The following is a 16,450-nucleotide window of genomic DNA, read 5'->3' as shown; positions in this document are numbered from 1 at the left end:
CCTTAACTGAATCACTGCAGTGCCCCCCCAGCTGGCTTCCTGTTTCCATCCATGACCCTTGAATCACTCTTCAAAGGGAAATCAAGGATGTCACTTCTGCTCAAAACCTGGCAATGAAGGAAGGAAGGAACTAGAAAATCCCCATTAGAACATGATTTTCATGAATGCTGCATGCCAGATTTACTGATGAATGCTAACGTTAGAGAAAAAAGCTTTAAGAAGAAATAAGGAATTTTCATAGTCTCAAAGTATCTCCCCACCCCCACACACACCAATTTCTTACTTACTAGTGGTTTTAACATATAACTACAAATTCTTTGCTATCAACCCCCCTCCAGGAAGCAGAGCTTAATAAGCCTCTCCTAAATGTGGACTGGACTTAACAACTTGACTCTAACAGATAGAATATGAAAAACTAAATATAGTAACTTTATAGCAAGGAAACCTGGCAAATACCACCTTAACCAAGTGACCAAGGTTAACATCACCGGGATAAGTCATGTGTCTCCAACACGATGGGACAAGAAGGACACATAACCTCTGTGGGGCTCTTTGCCCAGATCCACACCCTCAGGCTCTCCATGAGAAAAGATGGGACAGACCCAACTTGAGGCACAATCTACTAAATACCTGACTGCTTTTCAAAAGTGTCAAGATCAAGAAAAGACCAAGAAAGGGTCACCAGTTAGCGAAGGTAGAAGAGACACTGGACAGACCAAGCTGAATCCTGAAATAGAAAAAAAAAAAAGTGGGAAAATTCAAATAAAGTCTGAAGTTTAGTTAATAGTATTGCACCAAAGTTGATTTCTTCGTTTTAATCAATGTTCCATGCTTATGTAAGATGAGAACATTAGAAGAATCTGAGTGAAGCATATAGGGGACACTTGTGCTCTCTTTGCAACTCTTCTGTAAATCCAAAATTATTAAGTGTAAACAATACATAAACAACAACACCCAGCAATGGCTCCCAGCCCACTTGGAGGGAAAACCAAAGAGTTTATCCAAGGAGTCCACAATATCCGCCTTTGTCCTGCTCATCCCACCCTCTCTGCTACAAAGCTCCTTCAGATGCCACCCTGTCCCCCACCCCACCCCCCCACCACCCTGCAAACTCACTCTTCTGGAGCCTTCTTAGGCTCTTTGCACTTGAAGTTGGCTCTGCCTGTGCTCCTCCTCAGGTATTCTGGTGGCCAACAATCTCCCTTCTTATGAGTGTTTGCTCAGATGTAGCCTCCTCAGTGAGGCCTCACTCGGGATTCTATTTAGATTGCAACTGCCCCCACCCCCCCCAACCATTCCACATCCTTCATCTTTTGCTCTTTCTCTTTTTTGCCTTGTCATGCATCACCTCCCCATACCCCAATGTCATTTCCTTATTTAGTGCAATTATTGTTAATTGCCTGTCTTCCCCTCCAGAATGTCAGTTCCATAATGGCAATGAGCTTGGTTTTATTCCCATTTGCATCCAGAGGTGCCTGGAAGATGGGGCTCAGCAAACTCTGCTGAGTAAATAAGCTTTCATTCCTGGCATTTATTGTCAGTGCATCTGTGCCCAGGAGCTCACCAAGGGGTGGAGAGGGTAAAGATCTTTCCTGCAGAAGAAACAGGGGCAAAGGACCCCGAATAGTCCCCTAGAGCTGGAGCAACAGTGGTCGGGGGGCCCCTTCACATCAGCGCTGGAATGGCAGTGGAGTATGCCTAGAAAGGCAGAGATGGAAAAGTAAGAGTGCATCCAAGGCAATATGTAAGCCAAGTTAAAAGTTACAAAAGATTTAGGTAAGCTCTTTTCTAAGCACCTTCGAAATTCCCAAAGGGCTTTTCTTATGTGGTAGGTATTATAATGAAAAAAGACCCAGACATGACAAGAGACACATGGGTGAAGACAGCTATTAAAGCTAGAATGATTGATTCCCTAACATTCCAAGGTAGCACTCTTTAACTCCAGATAGAGCCACCTCTCAATGGCGGCTCCCTAATTTGCATAGGTAATTGACAGCTTGTTAACAGCTCATTAAGAACACTGAAAACCATGTGACAACTACAAACGTGTGCGTAAATGGGGATAGAATCTGTGAATTGCACGATATTGAGAACTCAATCAGATCTCGGATTACAGGTCAGAAGACAAGTTGATTGGCTCCTATGGAGGACAAACAGGGACGTCACCGACCTTTTTTTAGAACTTTATTCAACAGTCCTGTCGTCCACAGGGTAATAAACAAAAACCTGAGCATGATGATTTTCAGGGCTCAGCTCTAACAGAAGCGATGATATGAGTACCAGTTTCACACAAATATGTGACGGCAGCTCGTTTCTGAAAACACCCATTAAACTGCTTATGCAGTTTTAAAATTTGTTCTTTAAAATTCACCTTTTTCCTAAACACAAGTCATTTCGACACCACAATCTAATATTCTGCAAATGAGAAAAATGTAAAGTGTAATTTGATTTTAGCCTATAAAAAGGAGATAAGTTTCCTGATTTGCACACAGTTACTATCGGTAAATTTGGGTGCTGCATTTTTTAAAAGAACATTTGAATATAAATAGTGCAAATAATTGTTACATCAGCAAATCTCTTCTGAATATCAGATGCCCCTGCAGAAACCTTCTTTTGTGAACTCTCCCCCCAGATGGAATAAGAGTTTAAAAGCTGTGTGCTCCCCACTTGCCGCGAGCTGTAAGCTGACTGCTCATTGGTGACCAAGAGTGCACTCTCTCATACCAGCAGAGCCTGGTGATTCTTTTTCTCTTTTCTGCCTGGGTCTACTCAACTCACATGGATAGTGGGTATGGACTGAGGGGTCTAGGAAATGCTATGCACACTCAGTCCCTGGGATTCTGAAACCATCCTCGGGGTTTCCGGCCAGCCCGGGCTGCCATCCTTCCTCGCTCTGGGCAGTATGGCCAGCCTCACTCCACACCTGTTCCTTCTCCTCCACCTACAAGGACTTTCTCCCCTGATTTGTTCTCCCATCCTCTGTCCTCTTTGCACAACCGGCCAGTTCTTCCTCATCCAATTAGGTCCAGCCCAAGGGACTCTGCCAATTCAACAGGGACAAGCGGAAAGAACACAGAATCAGGATTTAGGGCCATCCAAGGAGAGCCATCCAGAGGCCTGGCTTTGCCAATCCCTAGTCAAGTGCTTCATACAGAGTTAGATATTTAACCTCCAAAGGTCTTGGTTTCTTCACCTATAAAATAAGAGTAATACTTTCTACTTCAAAATCTTGGTGCTGTCAGCTAATTGGGATAAAGCCATGTACAGGATAGTATCTTGACAAGATTAGGAATGAGAATGGATTCCCATCACCTAGTCTTGGTATTAAGGCCATACTAGAGACAACAGCCTGCTGGGTCAGAGTAGCCCCTTGACCTACAAAAAGCCAATCCAGAAGGTTGAACAGAGACATCTATTGTGATTGGACAAGAACAGATGAACTGGGCAAGGTAGGTCCTCATTTTTGAGTCTGAACTGGAAGATTAAGATGATTCTGGCGGTAGAGGGAGTGAGGCTGAAAGTGCACGTGGATGTGGTGCTTGGAGAGAGCACCCACAACATATACCATAACTCTGTAAGTACTAGTTCTGAGGAAGCAGTGACCATGACTGAGCAGAAGCCAGTAAGTGGGGAGAAGACAGACTGGGGGAACAGAGGCTGGTGGGCAGGGAGCAGTAAGTGGGAGAGCCAGGAAGCTGGCAATGGATGTGCCATTCCTTCTATTTGGAGGCCTGCAGTGGGGCTCCAAGAAATGTCTTGTGCAAAGGGCCAGAGAGTAAATAACTTAAGCTCCGCATCCCATAGGGTCTCTGCTGCAACTACTGGACTCTGCCTTTATGGCTTGAAAGCAGCCACAGACTCAACTCATGGGCATGGCTGTCTTCCAACACAACCAATGCCAACAGCAGGTAGGAGGCTGCTGACCCCAGGTTACTGTGCCCCATGACACAGTGGCTGTGCTCCTTCAGCGTTCTCACCATGCTACCACAGGACTCTACTCAGTGTCCCCTCATCAGTCGGAGGGCCTGTTTCCAGCCCTTTCTTTGCCCCCCACCCCACCTGACGGGTACCTAGTTCTCTAGGAGGTAAGTGCTTATTCACATACTGCCATGGAGTTTTGGTTTTGAGATTGTAGAGCCCATCTAAGTTTGTGGGCACACACACACATCCAGAGACACCTTTGGACCTCATTCTGTCAATGTTCCTCATTGGCCATTGGCTGTTTCCCTATTCTTCAACTAGCCCATCCACAAACTGGAAAACAGTATCACAATTTGTGGAGTAAGTAATAACCACAGCAAAAAGCCGAGGATATTTTTATCACCAATCCACACCAAAGGTAAACCGGGAAATGTCTGTCCAACTTGGCCAGCAGATGCATGATGTTTGGCCTGGTGAGGTGCCATGTTAAAGGTATTTTTTAATTACTTATGGGTATTTAAAAACTGGAAGATGCCCCCCAAAAGCATTCCATTTTCTCTCAGAATACCAGAAGATGGAGCTCCCTGAGCTGTTTCCTCACATGGTGACAATTAGCTGCAGGTGGAGGGGGCCCATCACAGCACCTGCTCTCCAACATTACCTGACCAGCTATGTGGGCAGCTGAGTTTGGGAACGTCCACAAGCTAGGCATTTCAGAATAATTCTCTCTAATTCTCCACCACCTTATGAACTCAGTATCTGTGTAACTACTTTATAAAGGAGAAAACTGAGGCTCAAGGAGTTCAGGTAACTTTCCCAAGGATCATGCCATCAATAACTCGCTGAATGAAAGTGAAGTTGCTGGCAGCAAACATTACGGTACCTTAGAAAGTGCTAGAATAATTGATCTCTTCCTTAGTCTTTCCACTCCTCTCCCCACTAATCCTGGCCTGGATTTCTTTATTTATTCAGAAAATAGCTCTCGATATGAAACAGGTATATAGACTGCCTTATTTTTCTTTCTCTTTAAATATAATTTTCTTACCTCAGATGCAACAAATTCCTTTAAAATGGGTGTTACCTTTGGGTTCCTTCATTTCTCCCAGAGAGCTGGCCATAGATGGGGCAAAAACAATCAATCGTGGGGGTGCGAGAGCATGGTCTTTTAGCGTTAGCTTCTGACCAAAACGTACTACTGGTCAGGTACAGTTAAACCCAGGGAACCAGCTCCTGGAGTGAAAGATCTGACAGCAGAACCAAGAGAACATGTTGCACAACAGCCAGAGGAAGTGTGTTAAATCCATGCAAGCCCCACACAGCGGGAAGGATGATCCAGGAGGTGAGAGACTTCCATTCAATGCTTAGTCTTCTGGAACAGAGCATTGCTCTGGATAGGTGTTGCTGGTACCAATGTAAGTGTGGTCAGACGCCCAGCAGCCTGAGCATCCCCCAGGACCTTGTTAGAAATGCTCATTCTTGGGTTCCAACTCAGACGTAAGGATGAGAATCCCTGGAGGGATTGGTATTCTAATAATGTTTTCAGGTGGTTCTTAAATATACCAAAGTTTGAGAATGACCGGCTGCACCCTGAGACCCCCGGAGAGCTTTAAGAAAATAGGAATGCCTGAGTTGGGATCCCCAGATTTTGCAAATAAAAATACAGGACATCAGGTTAAATTTGATTTAAATAATTTTTTAGTGTATGACCCGAACGTCGTATTTAATCCAGCGCCCCCATCTGGTTCTACTCTCAGGGATTCCCATTTCTCTGGTCTGAGTATGGCCCCAGGTGTTGGAATGTTTTAAAGCTGATGTGCAGCCAGGGTTGAGAAGCGGACCCCTTTCCCTCTTGAAAGTTCTTATGTTTCACCTGGATTCTAGCTCTGGGGTTGGTGGAAGGAATGGCAGTGGAGAACATTAATCTTCCCTAAGTCGAGCAAAGATGGTAGTTCTTGGAAAGGGGATAGAATGGCCAAATATGAAATCGAGTGTGAAAAGTGAAGCTATGTCATGACTCCTCTATTCTGCAATTAGCTACAAACTGCCCCCTTTTGCTTCAGGATAGAAAAGAAATCTCTCCCAACACACTACCTGCAAAATTGAAGGTTGCCCAATAGGAGTCACGTGGCCCCTGGGGTGGGAAGGCATGCGCACTGGCAGGCAGGATGTGGGCTAGCATGAATGCGTTACACTTTGGCCTTTTGGCTTTGGTTTTAAGAGTTCCTTAAGGCACTTGGGCTCATAAATCGAGTCAGGGTTAGTCAGTGAGCAAAAGAGCTTGACACATCCCCAGAAGCAGAACTGGTTGCCTCACACAGGCCTCTCCTCATGGCTTCTCTGATAGCCACCACTTAGTTCAAGTCGAAGGTCCCTTTCCCTGGGTCTTGAATTTGCCACACTTGTTACTTGGTTGAGGAGCACTGAAAGGCATTCTCTCATTAGGATGCAGAATTTTCTTCCTTTGCTCAGCAATCTGCATTGTATAGGAATATAGAATAAAATTTCAGCTTGAAACAATCAGATGAGGGTTTTAATAAGTATGTTCTAAAAGACTAATGATACTTACGGATCTTTCTATGCAGGGATCTATTTTTATCTTGAAATCAGTCTGAAAGTTAATCTCTTAAAAAAAAAAAAATTTGTGTCCTATTCTTCATCCCTCCTCTGCTTCAGTCCCTTTAAATACATCCATATACTATCATCCCTCTCAGAGTATTCTACTATTATTCTCTTCTATTACTTCTCCTTCTTGAGGTGCCCGTTCTTTAGCTTGCTGTGTCTGCTTACTTTATTTTCCAGTGTCTTCTTTCCTAGTAGACTTTTGTAATCTTCTCTTGAGTTTATCTTCAGCATAAGTTTGGCTTGGTTTTGTTGTTTCTAAATCTATAAGAGATGCATGTGGCTTAAGTGTTTCTAGAGAACCGTTTTGCTTTTCCTTCTACAAGAACCCTCGACCTGTACCTACGTTTCTAGCCTCGGGATTTCCACATCACAAGTGCAACGTAAAGTTGAACCCTACTGCCACGCATGATACAAGTTTATAGCTTTGATTTGTCGTGAAAGACGTTTTTTCCCCTTACTCAGAGGCCAAGGTAGAGGGCAAGCTTTCTTGCCGTTTCTCCTGGTCTATCAGATCTTTTGAATGTGTGTATTTTATGCTGGGAGTGCATTTCTGGCTTCACCACATATAGACCAAAGCTAACTCTGCTGTTCCAATGTGGGCAAAAAAATCACCAGCCCCATAGCCTATAATGAATACCTCTGTAGAATATACAGTATCATCAAATTGAACCCTCCTTTCAAGAACCTAGGTATTCCCCTTCTTTTGAGCTCTTGCATATATTTTTAAATATTATCCTGTGTCTCCAGTATTTCCATGTATTTTTACCTGGGAGGCAATGCTCATTGGCCCAGTCTGCCATGTTGTTAGGACCAGATGTCTGAAAGTCACTCTTGCAACCAAAGAGCCAGAGACAATGAATTCTTTCCAACCCACTCAGGACCAGCTGGCAGCAAAACAAAGGATATGAATGAGGAGTCTATGTATAGATCAATAATATGTAAAGAGCTGTGGCCATGATTTTGCAGAGATATTCAAAAGCGACTCAGACAAAGCAAAGCATAGAGGAGACAATTCCCTGTTGGCCCTGCCATTTTGTAATTATAATGAATTATTCATGGCAATTGATCAATATCTATTTCTGCTTAACAAACTATCCCAAAACTTTGTGGCTTAAAACAGCAATCATAACTCATGATTTTGTGGTCAGGAATTTGGATAGGGCTAAGCTGGGTGATTCTTCTGCTCCAGTGGTGTTGACAGAACCCACTCAATGGCATTCGGCTGGTGGATGGGACTGGTCTGAAGGGTCAAAGATAGCTTCCCTCACAAGTCTGACACACTACCTAGTTGGGGTTGCTGAACCGTTGACCGGAATGCCAACAGGTGGCCTCTCTAGGGTGATAGTCACAGAAGAGGCAGATTTATCACATGGCCTAGGCCTTCAGGAGAATGTTCCAAAAGCCAGGAAGCTGATAGTGCCAGACTTCAGTCCTGAGCATTACTTCTGCCATGTTCTTGTGATCAGAGTAGTCACAGAACCCAAGCAGAGTTCAAGGAAAGGGGACTTTGGGCAAGAGGAATGTCTAAGAAGTTGTGGCCATCTTTCATCCACCACAGTGAAGCCGAGCACCTGAGCCCTGAAGTCAGGCAGAAGACAGAGAAACTGAAGCTTTCCTAAGCTTCTTCTGATTTGCTGACTCAGATGTGCTCTCTGAGTTTTTGTTTTCCCCATTGGAAAAAGGGAAATATTAACATAGAATCAGATTGAAGTATTTACAACTTTAAGTAACAGGAAAGACAGACTTAGGTCTACTTTAGTGAAAAGGTTTTATTTTTCTCATATAAGAAGACTTGAAGTAGGGCACCTGGGTGGCTCAGTCGGCTAAGCATCTGCCTTTAGCTCAGGTCATGATCCCAGGGTCCTGGGATTGAGTCTGGCATCAAGCTCCCTCTTCTGCAGGGAGTCTGCTTCTCCCTCTGACCCTCCTCCCACTCATTCTCTCAATCTCTCTCTCTCTCTCAAATAAATAAATAAAATCTTAAAAGAAGAAGAAGAAGAAGAAGAAGAAGAGGAAGAAGAATACGACTTGAAGTAGGAAGCCCCAGGCTGATGCAGGAGCTTAACCATGCCACACACCAGAGTCAGCTGCCTTCTCTCCTTCCATGGGACTACCCTGAGTGCATTGATTTATCATTTAATGACTGCAAGGTGGGTAGGGATCTTCCAGAATCATGGCCACGTCCAAGGCAAAAGGTAAAGACAGAGCTGCCACGTTGTTCCTTCTTTAACAGGAAAGCAAAAGCTTTTCTCAGAAACTCCTGGCAGACTTTTGTATCTCATTGGCTAGAACCTTGCTCCATGGCCATTCCAGAAGCAGAAGGAAGCCTGAGAAATGAGTCCTAAGCTGGGTACCTTGATGCCATTGCAAAATAGGCTTCTATTGGCAAGAAGAGAGAGGGGATCACAAGATAATGGAGAGGCAATAAATGGTATCTACTTCAAAGACATACCAGGAGCCAAATATGTATACCAAGCCTAATATGATGCCTGGCCTGTGGCATGAACTCAAGAGATAGAGAGATGATTACTAGTAGTAACAGTTTGGGCCTCTACTTGGTCAACAAAGAACATAAGGTAGTTTAATATAGGAATGCATTAAATAAAATAATGACAACTTAAAAATAAAGACATATCAGAACAGAGAGTACTGGAAGGAAGCCATCTCCTTCATAGATATTTGAGGAGGAAAGTATTTAAACTCTGAACTCAATGACTGTAGACTGGGAATATTCTGCTCCTAGTAGCAAGGACCTTGATGCAAGACAAAAAGGTCATCTGAGCATAGACTGATGCACAGTATACAAAAAACGAACCAAAAGTATAACAGTGAAGACCAGAAGAACGTGGATGAGAAAGTTGGACTGGAACAGAGGTAACTCTCTTAGATGGCAACTCTTCATGAGATAATATTGGAAGCGAATGTCAAAAATCTCACCGCATATAATTTATGATTGGAGGTATATAATTATGCTTAAATTAAGTATGCAATAAATTCCAAATAGAACCCATATTGTAGATTCAATTACTAGCATCTAAGTGTTTTTGATGCTCCGTACAACCCTTACTCATGAAGCACTTACCACGAGGCCCACTACATGTGAGATTTCCGTTCATTTTCATCCCAGCCATACTGCTGTGGGGAGGGTAATCATGCCATTTTAAAGTGAGCGACATTAAGCCTTGGAGATGCTAAGGGTCACACGTCCGCTGACTCAGGCTTTACTTGGACGTAGGACAGATGGTCACCCAAGGGCATCTGTCCATGCCCCACCAGGCTGGGCCATTCCCAGATTCTCTCTGCCCTGAAGGAATCATCACAGAGTTACGCCTCTGAGAGTTTCAACAAATCCAGGATGGAGGGACAGTTCCTCAAGAAGTGTCTGCCGAAATGAGTCAATGGCAGAGACATCAAAACTGTTCCCATGATATGAAACCAGCAGATCCCCTGCCTATAAATGGAGTTGGAGTAAAGCTGGTCCCTACGTACTCAGATTCTGTTACACTGACTGTCTTACTCTCAAATGTTCTGGGGTTTGGGTTTTTGGTGTTATTTTTGGGGGGGAGGTTGGTTTTGTTATTTTTGGTTGCTTTTTTTTTGAGATTTTAAAAATAATGGATTTCTTATGGTCGAACCAGTATGTTGTATTTTACATTTACGGCTAACAGCCTACCTGTCATCACTTCCTAGACGAAAGCTAATTGTCCTACATTTTGACAAACAAAATTTATTTTTCACACACATTGTGGGATTGGGTTTCCAATGTGCAGACCCAACACCTGCTTAGGGCCAAGGCACACAGGCGCCGCCTCTCCCCAAAGGCAGAAGCAATTTTTGGAAGAATTCGATATTTAAAGAACACATCAGGTCTTTTATGTCGGAGGCTCTTGCCTTTCTGATTACATATTAATTCTAGTTTGAAATACACATGAGAAGGAGCTGGGAGGCTTTTCGGTGCTTGTGGTCTGAACAGCCTGGGAACTTCTGGGTCCTGGTGCTGAAACTGACCAGGGACCGCGGGTGTCACAGTAGTGGAGGCACCCAAGTAGATGTTGAGAGTCCCCTGGGCCCCCTCCTCCCTTCTGCTCTGCCCACACTGTAAGCCAGGGAGCACTCTGTACCCCCCGGCGGGGAGCTGATCTTGGCAAGAAACCACCAAAAGGCCTCCTGCACACCAAGGCCAGTGACCTCTCCAGCCTGGTGGCCACAGCTCCTGTCCTGGAAAGGCAGGCCATGGCCAGCACCCGTCCCCTCCCCACAGCGTGCCCTGGGATGCAGTAAGGACGACTACGTCCTTGCGCTAAAGGTGCATGAGTGAGTGTGCATGCACACACACACACACACACTCTCGGGCACGCTCATCTCAGGACGGCCCCTAGTCCGGCTCCTCCTTTCCCCAACACTCTGACCAGCCTTCTCATCCTTCCTCCTCTCTCTCTCTGCCACCTGTCCCCCAACCCCGGCCGCCGATGACACCCCACATTATTAGGAGCCGCGTTCCAGGTCTGTGGCACATGGAGTCCCCCTTCCTGCTCTGAACGCGACGGAGGCGCTCTCCCCGCCGTGACATCTGTCTCGGTGGCAGCCTCCTCAGGCGGTTCTCTTGGCAGCCTCTACGCTGCCACCAGGCCTGTCGGGTGGTGCGGCGGCTGACGGGCTGTCACCGCCGCCTCATCTTCTGGGCTGCCATTTTCTTTTGATTTACCTTTTGATTCAGAGGCATTTGCATGCTTTCATCCGTCCGTGGACAGAGTCCTCGCACGTCCCGCATGGCTGCCTCGAGTGGAGGCAGCGGGCAAGAGGGAGATAGCTCTGTGACTCACTTTGAGGTGCAAATGGGGGCCCGGCTGGCCCCTGCCAGGCAGAGCCCAGCAGCAGCGGGTGTAGACTGTCACTTCCCGCTCCCCCAGAGAGGCTGCGCTGCCCGATCTCTCCCCTGCGCCCAGGCCGCGGGGCCCATGACAAGTGTCCCTCCATGTCAATTAGTTTCTTAATCACCCAGCCAGACAACTTGGTAAACGTGGCAATTTCGGGGTCGGGATGCGCTGAGGGTTTCCCTCCCAGGCTGGGCAACAAGGCTTATTAAAGTACCTCCTCTCCTCTCCAGAAAACTCTTTCTTTGCCTCCGCGCACATCCCAATGAAACAATTGGAAGCTGCACCTCGTGGTCCCCGGCGGGCGGGCGGAAGCGATGACAGGGTTAAATTGCTAATCAAGGTTTCGTGAGGTCTGCCAGAGCTCGGTCTCCAACACTTACATCTGTTCAACAATTATTACAGCATTTTTGTCATAAAAAATTCAACACCCTGAGTGTCGTGCTAGCAAAACCTGAAAATTTATGCAGTGAATAGAATAGCTAATTTCTCTGAGGAAATGCAGGGGGAAAATTACAGATTTTACTTAAATTCCAAACACCAGAGCGCACACATCTGATGCCCTCCCCAGGTTTTGTCACCCCGCCGGACTGGAGGAGGACTTTTCACCCATCAAGGGGCAAGATGGCTCAAGGAGGTCTCCCACCTTGGAAGGAACCACGCTGCGGAGCTGCACAAGGTTTGTGCGCCCATCACCGGGCGCCTGTAACAGACCCCCCCCCTAGTGAAACTGACGCCTAGTGGGGAACCAGCGCTGGGTTCTGGAGTGAGGTGGGCATGGCTGGTTGTACCACTCTTTTGCCCAATTTGTCCCATGCCATTAAAACAACTCCTTGGAGGAAACGGGGTGGAGAAGGACCCCAACAGCTCGGAGTCTTTAATCTCCTTAATTCATTCTAATGCTGTTTGATGCTTGCAGCCGAGGCCCGGGAGTTTGCCTCTCTGCTCTATAAAGGTCTGGAATATGGATTTTATGGCTAAAACTAAAGCTGTCTAGTTAGGATGTCAGTGGAGTGGAACAATATGCTACAGGCGATCGCCGACTATTCTCCAGGGCCGGAGCTTCGCTTCCCCGACTGGGAGTTGCTACCTTAATAATCATTTGCAACTGGGGTGGACAGGAATTTCTTGCAGTGGCACCATTCGACATTATCCAGATTTTCAGAAATTCGGCTGCAGAGACCGGAGGTGTGCTCCTCTCTTTTAAAGACCGGCACAGGGTCTCTGATTTCTGTACCCCGGACCGCGAGGCTCAGGCACCACCCGCCCTTTGCCCAAACATCCCCGCCTCGTCGGCACTTTGGGTCAGGCACGGTCAATATTTCGGCTGCAAGAGCACACGTCTCTTTACCGCACTCCGGGGTTGGAGACCACAGGCCGGGGGGACACACAGTGTCCTGGAGAGGGAAGCCGAGAGAGGGATCCACCACTTAGGTCTTAATGATGAGCATGCGCACTTCTCCAGTACAATAAACACCGCACCTTTCCCTTGTTGGTGTTTTTTCTCTTCTTCCTCTGCTTCATACCCTCCTTGGAGGTGTAATATGCTTCAGTAGAGCCCAGGGAAGCTGCAGTTTGGAGATGCCCTGATTAGTTCGCACGTGGATATGCAGACGCAGCAGACCAGGCCCGCGCGACAGGCGGTGACAGCGTACTAGGGCCCTCGGCTGCCGCGGGGCTGCGCCTGGGGCACAGAGCGCCCACCCGGAGGAGGACTGGCCCCGCCTGGCTCCCGGCCGGAACGTCCCCAGGCACCGATGTCAGCCCGGGCACTGCCTCTGGCTCTGTCACACGGCGAGGTCTCCCGATGGGTCCTCCTGCCTGACATCCCCCGTGAGCCCGTTCCTGGGCTGGAGGGCTCCGAGGTGGGAGGCTGGGAGAGCAGCGCTTGTCAGGCAGAGGAGGACCCGAGTGACCCCGTGTGCACCTGCCCCTGGCCCTGCATGGAGACAGTCGAAAATAATAGGGACGGAGCAACAGCCGCTTTGCTATCGATAACCAAACAATTACCAGCTCCCAGGATCTCGTGCTAAACAGTTCCCCTCGTTTAATTTTCAGAACGACCTACGAAGTAGGTGTTGTCACCCCCTTTTGCCAGCTGAGGACTGGGGTCTCCAAAGATGGAGCAGATTCCCTAGGATTGCCCAGTACATAACCATGAGAACCAGGACCAGATCCCAGACTGGTCAGAGCCCAAGCCTGTGCCATCTCCCTGCCACACTACCCCCAGGCGGCTTCCCAGCTGAGAAGCACGTGTAGCACGGGATATACAGTGAAATTGGTAAAGGGCAGAGTTCCGGATTCAGGCATGTGTCCATGTGGGGCAGACGGCACCTGGCCAGTCTGTCATTCAGAGGACAGGAGCAACTGACAAACCGGAACACTTGGGAAAGAGACGGGGGATTAGCCTGACTTGAGAGAATTAACATCTCAGAGGCATATTTCCAACAAGAGGTTTTATTGTCCTCTTCCTTCCTCCAGAGCTATGATTTTCCAACCATGTGGCCCAGAGGGGAGTCGTTTCTGGGTCCCTCCTGCTGGAAATGGGGTTACAGAGCTCTGAGGCCCCCACATGGGTCAACATTTACCTGCTCTTGTTGACTCTGCACACCAAATGCTGAAATCCAGGCCCCAGGATCATCTACTCAGAGAGATCCCTCTTTTTCCATCACCGCCAACTGCCTGCCAGAACAGTCTCTGCTGACAGGAAGGTCTCAAGGCCACTCTGCATCCTGGCTGCCTCCATACAAGGGGCTCCAGACCTCACATCAGCTCAGAGGATTGTTTCTGTTTCATCGGATACTGTGTTACTTGTAGCTACCTAACAAATTACCCCACTATCAATTCCAGAAGCAAATCCTTGAACCTGCTGCTTGTAAGACAAGTCTAGGGTTCACAGTAACCGGGGGCTCTGGACTTTCAAGTGATTCATGTCATTTTATTCATTTCCTAGAACAATGTTACAGACACACAAATAAACATGACTTACTTATGTTAGTCTGAGCCAAACGACATTACCGTTGTTGGTGGTCAAAATATCAAATAATGGCGTTCTGTACAGCTTAATCTAACATGATTTTATGGATGTTCTCATCTAAACAAATGATCCTTAAAAATGAGCAAATGAGCCTTTCATATTATAAATGATCCTTATAGACACCACAGCTTCTACAGACTTAAAGAAACAAAATATCCCTCTGTCTTAGATGTTAGCATATGACAAAAGAAGTAGGCACAGTGACAGGATTTCACAAGCATCTCTTCTTTGGCCCTTTCACACATAATATTTAATTCAGTCTTTATAATAACTCTTGGGTAGATAGTGTCATCCAAGCTTTTGTACTTGAGAAGACTCAGACTCAGAGAGGCAAAATGATTTGCCCAAAGCCACACAGCAAGATGAAAGGGTCAGTGTCTTAACCTATATCGGTTTGATTCCATAGCTCATGTTCTTTCCTTTAGACTTTGTGTTTTATCCAGAATCACATTCTATAAATTTCCTGATGGTCAGGGCACTCTTCCCATTTAAGCCTGGCCCTGCCTGCTTTGACATATTTGCAAATAAAAACTCAAAACATTCAAAGCCACAGTAGACCTAAAAACAAACTTACTCAAAGGCAAATTGTCGACTCTCTGCTTTAAAGGTGAATAAGAAAAGATTGGTTGGTGACTCATGTCTTACTCTGAAAAAAAAACAACATGGCCAACAAGAAGGTGGCAGGAAAAAATACCCAAGTAAATAAACCATAGGTCCCTTATTTAGCATCTTGGAGGCTGCATTGTTGAACACAAGACCTGGTGATAATCCCTACACTTTTGAGCATGTCCTGAGATACTCAGAAACCACCCTGTTCACTTTATTTCTGTCCATTTGTACCTTCCTCTTCTGTAGCCTCTTAGAAGACTAAAATTCCTAAGCACATATGACTACACAGGAATAAGAATCAAAGGTAAGAACATAGTGCTTGCTGAGGTATCAGGTAAGCAAAAGCTCCAGGAAATCCAAGACAGGCATTGGGAGTGAAGGACTTTCAATAGTATAATTCGGTGTACCTGGGTGGCTCAGTCCGTTGAGTGTCTGACTCTTGGTTTCGGTTCAGGTCATGATCTCAGGGTCATGAGATCAAGCCCTGCATAGGGCTCCTTGCTCAGTGGGGAGTCTGCTTAAGATTCTCTCCCTCTCTCTCTGCCCCTCCCCCTACTCATGTGAGAGCTCTCTCTCTTTCAAATAAATAAATAAATCTTTTTAAAAATATATAATTTCATATACATAATAAGAAGAGTCATAGATTTCTCAATCCCAGAGTAAAAATTTATCCATAAAGACTAGAACAAGGATCAGGGAAAAAATCCTAATGAGGCCCAGCACGGGCTGGATGGATCATTTGTCTGCTCTTCATCTGAAATTGGCAACAGGCTTTGCATGTCAGTGTGGCCTTCATATTGAGATCCAAGATTATTTTGGAAATAGCAGGAATAATAGTGAGGGGAAGCTCAATCCTTACTCAAATAACACTAAACAGAACAAACCAAACCATGCCCAAGTAAAGTATTAAAAAAATGGAGAAGAGCATTATAGAAATGCAGATGAAAACTGTACCTGAGAAAACAATTTATTACAGGAAACTGAGAGATTATAGAGTACATCTGCTTTATGTTCTCTTTAGTGTATGGGATCATATAGAAAATATAAAGAATAATAAGAAATAACATAGTAGGTTCAGATGAAGCTTGAGATCTAAAAAGATCTGAAAGAAATTCTGGAGGAATCAATAATAGCTTATATTTACCAAGGGTTTACAATGTCCCATAGTTCTATGCTCTTTACACCTGTTAGCTCAGTCAGTTCTTGAACACCTCCTCAAGTAGCCTCTTTGTCTCATCCACCTGACAGACAAGAAGACAGAGGCACACATAGCAGTTAAACCTCTTGCCCAACTCAAGGAACTAGTAAGTGGAAGAACTGAGATTTAAACTCATCCTGCCTAAGCCTGCACACTCAGTCATCAGACCATCCTTCACTGGAGGAACCA

This window comes from Phoca vitulina, unplaced genomic scaffold (assembly GCF_004348235.1).
Source record: "Phoca vitulina isolate PV1807 unplaced genomic scaffold, GSC_HSeal_1.0 scaffold7, whole genome shotgun sequence".
NCBI lineage: Eukaryota > Metazoa > Chordata > Mammalia > Carnivora > Phocidae > Phoca > Phoca vitulina.
Note: the sequence above shows the minus strand (reverse complement) of the source record.